This window comes from Cyclopterus lumpus, chromosome 14 (genome assembly GCF_009769545.1).
Source record: "Cyclopterus lumpus isolate fCycLum1 chromosome 14, fCycLum1.pri, whole genome shotgun sequence".
Classification (NCBI taxonomy): domain Eukaryota; kingdom Metazoa; phylum Chordata; class Actinopteri; order Perciformes; family Cyclopteridae; genus Cyclopterus; species Cyclopterus lumpus.
In genome coordinates, this window is record NC_046979.1 from 5,023,510 (window position 1) to 5,032,509 (window position 9,000).

Here is a 9,000-nt window from a genome sequence, read left to right on the forward strand (position 1 = left end):
GTTGTAGAATTCAGCTCAGAGCACAGCTGTGAGTCAAACTTAAAATGCCCTTTTGGCAAAAGTGGACTCACTCAAAAAAAGAAAAAGAAAAAAAAAAGACACTTAACAGCTGTGCCTGGAATCTGCACCCAGTCGAGTGGATTTTCTTTGACTCTTCATGCCCTTTGGACATGGACTATTAACCATAAGGACATTTTAATATGCGACGGCATTGCAGAGACTTGAAAGATGCCTCCAAACAGCAAGTGCAGGATATAATTTATTCTATTTAACAGAATGCCAGTAACTGAAAGAGCATACTGTAGATATGTAATTGAACAAAGCCTTATAGTGTCTTCTTAGGGGGGAATCCAATATTGTAGAGAGGATGTTTCATGTCCAAGCACATATTATTTTTGTACAGTATTTATGGACAGCGCAGTGAATGTAAACTGTTCTGTGGGAAAGCCAGACATACCAAAGCAGCTGTATAGAAATGCATCAACAATACTCCTTGCAGCAATAATGTTTGCTGACTTTACACCCGAGTCAGTTCAGAGCCTATAAATGATTAAAATTAAATGTTAACTTATATTGCATTAAGTGTTTTCTTTTTATTTAACCCCTTTTTAAAAAAAATGTTTTAATCCAGACAGTCAAATACAAGTCGAGGAACAGTTATTGAGGGTAAAATATATTGTGGGTTTTATACATTGTTCACCATTCAACTAATCCAGTGACGATGCTGACACCAGACAAAAGGAAAACGCATGACATATTATCACCTCCATAAAGTTGTGACGGCCCTCCCTCCAGGAGCCAGGACCAGGTCTTTCTCTCCCATGGCTTCCACACTATTTGTTCCAGTTAGTTTATCGTTACATTTTAACTTCTTTTTTAGTAACAACTCTGGTAGTCTCCCCTCCTGCGTGCAGCCTTGAGCCAGGTCGTGACCTCGATGGTGAAGTGCTTTATGTGCAGGCTGTGCCTACTTGTTTAAATGCAGATTTGGAGTGTTCTTATGGGAGAAAATGTATATTCTAGTCATTTTGTCTATTTTTTTCCTTGGTTTTCCTCCTATATAGTTTGGTAACGATCTCTTGACGGTGAGTTTGTTGCAGCTCGGCTTTCCTTGAGTTGTAGAGTTTCCTCAAATGTACGCTCTCCTTTTTTTTCTTTTAGCTCCGTCTTTGGTCTCCAACCAACTCCGGAGGGGAAAGATCTGGCTCTTTTTAGTGGCTAAAAAAAACAAAAACGCTCCATTGTTTATGTTCACCGGGTAGTTTCTAACTTTATCTGTTTGGTATTTGGTGCCGAGCAGGCAGTGCATATACAAAGCTAACTGCTGTAGCTGGAAATGAGGGACATTGCAGCAAAGCTGTGGACCGGGAAAACCAAAAGGCCCGTAGAGCTGAGGGAAACTCAGGTGATAATTCCCATTTAAAAACGATCCCAATCCGACGGGGCCTCATCAGATGGCCTTGTCCAAATGTCCCACTTCGCCCACTAGAAGGAGCTGTGTGCAGTGCTCATGAGCCGGGTTGGGTCAGATCACTTTGAAACAGTCAAAATCAACTATTAAAATATTGCTCTTTTTATATTGACACAGATTTGAGATTAAATCTTTTTTTTTTTTTAACTGGCTCAAAACATTTTCCGTGCAAATAAAATAACTTTTTCATCTTGCTCTCACGCAAGAGGAGAACTTACTCCAAAATGTTTATTTTCCATTTTCAATGTAAATAAAAAAAATGTACAAAACTCAATTTACCATAAATCATCATAAACCTATAAATAGGTCCCCCATAACAAAACAACCTGAGAGGAATAACTTGCAGACCATATTTGGCATTTAGAACTGGACGAATACAAATTACCCTCACAAAGACCTGCCGGCATTAACGTAAAGCCTATTTTGAGTAAGTAATCCATGACCAATGTAACTATAATCTGGTTGCACATTTTTTTCCAAATGTAATCCGTGTTGATTAGTTATTTCTCGTAATCTGTTTTTCGTAATCTCAATTTCACGTTATCCGTTACCTGACCGTGATGCTGATATGTGTTTATATATTATTGAGTAGTCTGCACCTTGACATGAGTACCTTTTGGTTATCTGACCAACTGAATCATTTATACGTGTTTGTTTGTGTTGTGCACGTGTGATTAGGTTTCTGTGGCTGAGACAGATCATCCGTTAGCGAGGGAGCCAATTTGGGAGGAGAAAATATATTTATTTTTTTAAAGTATTGGAGCAGGGCGACACTGGGATGGTTTGGATACACACGGCTAGTGGGATCAATGACACAATGGGAACCCGGCATCCACGGGCTGGAATATATAAATTGGACATAGTCTGTAATCAAAATTGACATAAAAATATGACCCAGTTTGATTGATTGTATCCGGAGACGTCATATCTCATAATGATCTATTGGATGGATTGCTTTGACATCGAGTATACAGACATTCACGGCTCCCACAGACTGACTTTGGTGATCACCTGACTTTTATTTTGCTCAAATATCTCAATAAATATATTAATTGCAAATATAATGAACGTTTTTTTTTTTTTACTCCACCTATTTGCTGTTAGCATTAGCTAATGCCTCATTTTTATTTCAACATACATTTTCAGAGGAAGTACAATACCAAAAAAAGTATTTGTTTAAGAAGTACTCTAGGGAACTTTTCATGCCAGTATCTATTAGTTGATTCTTCTTCTTTACCAATTCACAAATAAAAGAAACGGCCCTTTATTAGTTTGTTTTTATTAAAATGTTGTATCTGAGCTACAAATGGGACACTCCCCTCCCCCAACATGCATGCACAAGCAGTCCCTCTGGCTCCCATGCACACCATATGGGCCGATCACACAGCTCAGGGGTATTAACAGTAATTTGCCTGCATGGGAGCGGTGTTGTTTTCGTTGTCGTAACCAAGCGCTCTCTATGTTGACACTTCCATAGCTAATGACCATAAAACCGTGTAGGCTAAAGTCCACTTTAAAGTGCAGCTGTGATATAACATGAGTTGTTGTTTTTTGTAGATATTATGTCATCAAATCTCCATGGTTTAAGTTAATTTACCAGAAAATAATGTAAAATATAATATGAAGCTGTAACCAGGTCAAGGCTAAATTATAAAGGATCTGCTTTACATACTCGTTCTTCCAATTCAAGAAGCAAGTCAGGAGGAAAACATCACATTCATGGAACAAGAGGACCTCTTTGCTCAGTCCAACATAGAGTAGGGAAGAAGTGGGCAACAATAATCGGATAGAGAATCGGACACCGCAGCCTTTGCGGTACACTTTGCATCATGGGAAAAAAATCCCATGATGCAAAAATGAGTACAGTCGAGCAATTTCAAATCAACTGAACTCTGTTCCAGACGCATATAGAAACATACCATATTACATAATTGTACATTGAGGGACACTTTTTTTTTTCCCCAGAGGGAGGCGATAACTGGCAGGAATGCAAAGTACCTTCCGCCAACTGCCGTAAAACCACGAAGAAGAACAACTCCGACGATCGTGACGCAGCTTCCGGTTAAATACGTAACTGACGTCTCCTCCACTTTTTTTTAAATTATTTTTTCGCTCTACGTTTTTTTCTGTGTTTATCTAACGCTAACTCACTTTATATATGCTAAAACCATGTCGCCATTTTTTATATATATTTTTTAATCTTAGCGTTAGCTTCTGTTAGCTTAGCTCCGGGCTCCGCCTCCACAATAACGGGCGCTATGACGCGATACTTTGTAACCGTTTGTGCGGCCTGTCGTTAGATACGCATCACCGGCCGCTGTTCACTGTCCGCATGGAGCCCGAGTTCCCCCCAACGTGCTAATCTATGGGCGCAACCGTCACGCAGGGAGCGTAACCCGGGGTGAAAGCAGTCGCATATCACTAAAACACAGTGGAGCCGGCGAGTTACGTCACTAGACCCACCAGCTGGTTGTTCGTGTAATTGAAATAATCCCCCCTCACACGAAGAAACGTTACTTCACTTCACATGTGAATTTCATGAATCGACTTGCCCCCTCCTCTGGCGGTGATGAAGTGGTCCACTAAGCACCTGATCCAATCAAGGTCCACCAGCATGCTCTAACAATAACACATATCAAAGAGCATCCCGATAAGAAATGCTGTTTTTATACACATCAAAACCTCAAAAGCTTTAATGATTTGTTCCTTCTGCATGTAGTCTGAATATGATAAGTCTGTGAAACATGGCTACGTCATTACATAACTTCACTGATTCCCTTTGCTTACTAAACTACTTGTAGTATTACATTTTACTGATTGGGGGCTCTTGTGCTTGTGGTTAACTGAAGAAACATGATTTTAATCGGGCCTGCAAGAAGATTAGAGCCCTTGTGTCATCAATCATAACTGGTCTTAAGAGTGTGCGTTGAATAACAACATGTGCACTGCATAAGCAGCCTATTCCTCTAAAATAAAGACAGCAGTGCAGAGGCAACAACAGCAAAACACGACACACAAAGTGTCTATTCATTCTATATTCTATCTCGTTTGAATACTGCATTATAAGACACTTGTAACTGTAGCCGTTGCATGTTTAATATTAGCTCACAAACAATCTGTGGTTGTAACATAGTCAAAATGTGAAAATAAAGTTAATCTTGGGTATAAATAAGAGGTTCGTATAGATCAAAAGGACCTACGGGCATTATTATACCTTATAAGTGGTGAATTTGTAGGCTGATAATAGAGGTCAATCAGATAGTAGTTTTCAGTGAGAGAAGATGACAATATCAGGTGGCACTTAACTTAAATTTTAATGACATCAATAGTTGTCTGTCTGACGAGGTCTTTTATCCAGACTCATCGTGAGCAAAGTCCTTCAATGAGATGCAGTGAACAGCTAGTAAATTGTCCCTGATTTGAGATGTTCTCAAGCTACTATAATCACAAGGAGGAATGTACACAAGCAGCACCGAGACGTTAAGCAGATAGCTTTGGTTATTGATTTGTTTCAAAGATGTGATATTATGTCACAGCAATCAATTAAGAGACCAATGGAAAACAGTTATTTATTAAATGTATAGATTGATTACAAAGCTTTTTTCAACACAAAATACTGACCTGAAAAGAATGTCTCAAGGAATATCTGGATTAATTTAATGTATTAGTTGTTTTTTTTCTGTTTGTGTTTAGTTCTTACAGAAGACCGAGAAAGATGAGTATTTTTCTGTATTTTCCGTATCACAGTGGCATTGAGTCGCCAATACATTTTTTCTCTGAGGTCCCACGACCTGCACATGATTCACACTGCTGTTGTAAAAATAGTTATTAAGAAATCTGCCACATTATTTAGCTACCCTGAATATTGAAATACAAAAGACCAAAGATATTAGATGTGAACGATATTAAGATATACATACATATATTTAATAGATCAAACTCTCCCGACAATTAAATGTAATCCATACGAAAATGACTTTTCATTCTATTTCGAATTAAAAGCACCCTTTTCTGCAAATGAAGAAAAAAAGTATATAAAATACATTTTCTATCTCAACTGTTAGTCTTTATGATTGATACGATATGAAGATTATTTCCTGACAATGTCAAATTAGTCAAATTTACTTTCATGTCTTCCTCTTGGCCCAAGTCATTATTATTATGTCATATTGTTTTATGTTGAGCCTGTCAGACATTAAGATCTTTTCATTGTCCAGTTGAAGGGGGGTCAGGGTTTGAATGGCCTCAGATCCTGTTTGTGTACTTCAGCACGCCAAAGATACCACCACCTGGAAATGGAAACAAGTATTGTTATTGTTCTATCTAAACCCGCATGCGTTCTAGTATGTGCTGAATATTGATTTGTGAATCATTTTTCTTTCAAGTTTTCCTTGCATTTGCACTTGAAATGATTAAATACATAATTCCAAAATGATCAGATTATCTTGAGTTTTGAGATAATAAAGAAAAGTTATAAACAGTAGGATGTCAACGTTTTTTTACTGTCCCAAAAGTGTGATTTATTATCTTATCATTTTGATCTAGATAAGTCAAAGGTTTGGCTGAGTATTTTTGTAATCTCAATTTAAGGCCACAACCACTAAATTAGGATGTAGTGTCTCACAAGATTGATGGTTTGATCATTTGCAACTGTACTTTCCCATTTGTTTTCTTCTCTCGGTGAGAATGAGTCGTGCCAAGGAAACCTTTCTTATCCTTTCGTTGTTCAATATCAAATTGCCAAATCATGGTAAACGGGTAACCGGATGATGTGTCATTGAGGACGCAGAAACGAGGTGTGTACGTAAAAAAGGTGGGCTTGCATTGTACTCACCAAGAGCAGCCACCCCGGCGATGGAGCCGATGGCAATGCCGGCTATCGCTCCAGATGAGAGTCCTTCTGGCGAACCTCCCACGACTGTCGGGATCGAAGGTGACGATCCAGCAGTGGTGGCTGGACCAGAGCTGGATGGACCAGAGCTGGATGGACCAGAGCTGGATGGACCAGAGCTGGATGGACCAGAGCTGGATGGACCAGAGCTGGATGGACCAGAGCTGGATGGACCAGTGCTGGATGGACCTGGTATCGTGGAATTTACATCCGTAGATGTTGAATTTAAGGGATTGATGGTGGTAGACTGCCCTCCACACGGGATCGCTGCGTCAGTAAAAGCAAAAAGACAGAAACGGGTTGAAGGAGAATCATTAAAATGTCCCCCGATATGATGGCACATTCAACATGCATGTACACTTAGATTGAGATGTCCAACAATGCAGGTAGCAACTACACACACACACACACACACACACACACACACACACACACACACAAACACACACAAGTGGAGAGACTTCATCTCAACTTTTATTTTGTAAAATCTCACCGCACATTTGAGGTGATTTTAGCAACTTCTATAAAACGTCAACATGTTTGCTGTGATTTCAGATACAGTGTGAATTGGTCTTTACTTAATCATGAGAAACAATTTAATGTTTGAGGGTTCAGATTGTTGAGGGTCTCCGCTGTATGTGTAAGAACTATATATTGTAAATTAATTATAGGGACAATGTCAAAGATAATAAACCTAATCATTGACCACATAATGCCACAGCTTGACTAACCCTTTGAACAAACACCATCAATATGTATGACCCTGACGCTATGACCTCTATCTATCAACCAGCAGGTTTTACCCCAATAAAAAGGAAAAGGAACTTTTAAGAAATCGCTAAAAAAACGTCAAACGTAAGTAGGAATTTAAACAGATTTGAGGAAGGTAAAGGTACACATGTCCAGTGTTCCTCAACCCAATTTCACACATATCCATTTAAAACTTGGTCACTCTCTGCTGATATTTTGGGACTGTTTTATATGAAGAGATCACAGAAGTCTCCCTTTTGTTCCTTTAAATGTCCAATGTTTAGATGTCTGTACCCACTGATGTAATTTCCACTGTTATACATCATTATAACAACATATTTGGTCCCACTTTCTATTAAGGCATCATGTATAAAAGGGTTATATGTTATTTCTAATGCTTTGTAAATCAATTAAAAATGCATTAATAAGAACAACTTTTGGATTGCCAGGTTGTGAAATGTCCCTTTGACTGGTTGGACCGTATGACCACATAGCTTCTAAAATTATAATAAGTAATGTGATTTTAACATTTGTTCCCTGAACCATAAATATTTATTGAAGGATTTCAACATTTATAACTGTATAACAACCAGGAAAACACACATATCTTGTTAATGATCAATAAAACATTAGTCAATTATTTATTAACCGTCAGTGAAGCCTTTAGTTACAACTTAATAACTCTGGGAAGCTTATTAGATGGTGTTACCAAGAAGACTGTGTATAGTAAATGTGGATATTATGGTGTTTCTTTACCTGTGCCAAGAAGGCAAAGAACGAGGACGGGAAGATTCAGTTGCATCGTCTCAGAGTGTCGGTCTGTCTTGAAAGACGTCTTTTGGATGACGAGCAGCTGCTGGAAACACTGAAGCACAGACACAGAAAAATTGAACATCTCCTTGTTCCCATCTGCGAAATTAGACCTTATCTTGGTCATAAACAGGGGGACGTATTCTTAAAAAATACATTAATTATATCTACTTCTGCACTGTAAAAAATAAAACTTCATCAAATCAACTTAAAGTCACTTTTTGCTTGTGGAAAAGATTTTTTCCAACTCCGTTTTACTCAGACCCAAATTCATCATTCACGTGATATGTACAGTCAACATCAGAGTTATTGAATTAAAATTAATGTTATTCTGAAATTAAAATTTAAATGTTGTTCATATCAGCTGCTGTTTGATGATCCTGTACTATTTAACAACCTATATCACTGTTCCTGACAAATAGAAGAAACCAGGCACATACAATAAAAAAAAAAGACATATATTACTTTAAAGCTTACATTTTCTGTGATCATATCTAAGAACTTGTAATTACCTGCCCTGTTGATTTTCACGTAAAATTAATACAAACTGGCAAAAGATGTTACTCCTTGCAAGAAAGATTCATGTGCTGCATGTGGAGTTATATTCTTTTCTTCTAACAAATCTCTTTGAGGAAAGCTGTGTTACTCACCTGAGAGGCTGTCAATGATGACTTTCTTCTTTTCCTGTAAGACCAGGGGATATTCTGCTTTTATGAGCCCTTTATCACACCAGCCCATCATCTCTATCCCCTCCCATCTTTGTGTGTGTGTGTGTGTGTGTGTGTGTGTGTGTGCATTTGTGTTGTAATATATCACCACAGCTCAGCCAGAGGGACATGGCATGTATTGATTTAATAGGCTTATTATTGCTTACCACAGGGCTATATTTGTTTTTTTATGACTCTCTCACTGGTGCACATTTAGGAGACATTGGTCAGGAAGTACTTATCATCTCCCCATGAAGCATAAAGGCAAAAGTGGAGCTCGGAGTGTGGGTGGACAAAAAGCATGAGGAGCAGCCGGAAGTCACGCTAACTGCTAGTGAATTTGTGTCTAGCAGTTATGCAGGATTTCAACT

The 9,000-nt window shown here is 38.4% G+C and overlaps 1 long non-coding RNA gene across 1 annotated transcript; it reads right to left on the minus strand.

Annotated features, from left to right (window-relative positions):
• Positions 1–6,529: 6,529 nt before the first annotated feature.
• On the minus strand, positions 6,530–8,653 carry LOC117743086. Its single transcript, XR_004611073.1, has 3 exons — positions 8,573–8,653; positions 7,869–7,977; positions 6,530–6,629 (listed from the first exon to the last, which is right to left on the minus strand). It is a non-coding gene; the product is annotated as an uncharacterized LOC117743086 (long non-coding RNA).
• Between the last annotated feature and the right edge of the window lie 347 nt (positions 8,654–9,000).